Below are 2,367 nucleotides of genomic sequence, written 5' to 3'. Positions count from 1 at the left end.
GGGATTTGCATGTTTAAGAAAACAGGACTAATTGAATACCACTCTTCTGGATGAGTGATTTACATTTCTTACAGCTCAAATTACAGAAGGTGAAATACAGTTTTGCCCTTTTATTGTTTATTTGATTGCAAGCTTTCATTGCTAACTTTCCTTTTTATTAAAAACATGCAACACAAAATGTCAAAAAAAGCTCAAATCCCCAGCCAATTATATGCACCTAAATTCTAAACCCTGCAGAAATACATAGCCCTGCTTTGTTCTGTGGCTGTGTGTAGACACCTCAATTTAAACACCCAAGGCTTAGGATCTTAGTAATTAAATACAAAAACAATTAGGAAATTGCATAAAATTTGCTCTGTCCTTGCTAGCACTGCAGATATAATCAAGGTCTGCCCCCTTAACAGGGATGAAGACAGTATATCTATAAGGGAGAGAGATTTGATTTTAAAGTAGTCCAAGAAATAATGGAGTAGATGTCAGGGTTTTTTTCCCAGAGAAACATCCATCAGAGACATCCTTATTTTATACTATTTATATAAAATCATGTTTAATTTTCTTTTAAGTGGGACAAAAGTTGGTATTACTGAAAAAGAATAACTACATTTTTAACTCAGGTGGATCCAGTCCCCTTGCATTGCCAACTAAAGGGCAGTCCCTTTCCAAAACCCTAGGGCATCCCCAATCACTGAGTAAAATGAGAAGTAAACGCCACCTTTTAGGGAGAAAATGCAACCCGGGAAACCACTCCCATCGAGTTGGAAATCAGCCTGGTAAAGAGGCTCCAGAAAGCCCACATTTTCCTGCAAGCCAGGAAGAAGCAGCAGGTGAGGATGAGCTCTTCAATGGAGACTTCAGCTTCTCTTCAGCAGGACAAGGTCTATAGTCGGGGACACCACAAATATGATGAGATGAGACTAGAGATGAGATATCTGAAATAAAAAAAAATATATATATATACTGTAGCTATGCCCTATAAGTACAGATGGCCCAGCAAGAAGGTCTCTGCTTGCTTGGCCTCCAGGTCAGCGCTTCCAGGCTCAGGCTGGCTCTGCATGCAGCCACTCGTACTACTCATACCATTGCAGCATGACACACTAGCAGAGAAGAATTTACTATGATTGTCTAGAGAGAATAAAAAATAGAAAGTAGTAAATACTGTAGTTGGTGATTTTTAGATGTCTGGCTTAGCATACTCATCTCTAACTCCAGTAGTGATGACAGGCTGATTGCAACATAGGGAGCAACATAACCCACCCCTAAACCACTGCAAAGACTGCTGCTCACCACCTACTTATCACCCATTAGATAAACCAGCTGCAGGAAGTTATCCAAGTGGTGGTGTTTTAATTGAAAATGGCTGTAAGAGGAGCAGAGAACTTCATTGTGTTAATATTAATAATGGAGGGGGGAGAGAGCAGTGGCAATTTAACAACGCAGATTGCAGCTGGCAGTTTTACAAGTCAATGTGCACAAAAGGCAGATTGTAATGAGAATCTGAGAAAGCAACACTCAAGGATAAGGCATCAAACATTTCAACTTTAGCATTGCTGTTGGCCAAACAAAAATCTATCAGCATGGGAAGAAAACACATCTCCAGATCTGGATAAAGCTATGGGAGGTTATTCAGAGGATTAATTCCCTGAGGCAGTCAAAAGTGGTTGTGCTCTGCTGAAATGTATTCCACCATGGGAGTCAGCACAGCAAGTGCTCCTAAGATACAGTGTCGGCTGCACTGCCAGCCCTGGGTTTTCCCACACTCTACCTGTGGGTGTTCTGGGAAAGCAAAATTGAGCACTGAGAAGGGGAATGGGGAACGCAAGAGGAATCCAATATCAGGCTTTCAGCTGGCTCCTCCACTGCTAATCATTGCTGTACATGCGAACTGGGTGTAAAGTGCTCCCAGATCAGATCCGTAGCTGTGCACAGGTGTAAATTACTATACAAGGTTCGAGGCAGCGCTCAGCCATGCCCAGGCTGCCTAATCAGCAGTTGTTAGTGTGGTGGAGCTATAAAGCGCTAATATTCAAATGTTATGACTGTGCTGCCTCTTGCCAAAATCCATAAAGTGTTTGGAAGCTGGCTGGTTTTACAGACTAAACTCTCTCTTCCCTTGCAAGCAGAGGATCAAAGGCAGTGGTGCTAATTAACCCTTTTTGGTACATCCACAGTGCAAATGTAACACTGCATCAGTGCTGCTGCTCCTGTGCTGCCTGGCCCCTCTGTGTCCCCAGTGAAACCCGCAGCAGGAGATGCCGGTTCAAAGGACATGGCATTGCAATAGCAGGTCTCTTTTTCTGTTTGCCCCCTCTCTGTCTCAGTTGAGGCAGCCCCCGAATCTGGGAGCTGCAACTCTGGGTGGTGAAGATG

Source organism: Apteryx mantelli, chromosome 8 (genome assembly GCF_036417845.1).
Source record: "Apteryx mantelli isolate bAptMan1 chromosome 8, bAptMan1.hap1, whole genome shotgun sequence".
Lineage (NCBI taxonomy): Eukaryota > Metazoa > Chordata > Aves > Apterygiformes > Apterygidae > Apteryx > Apteryx mantelli.
Note: the sequence above shows the minus strand (reverse complement) of the source record.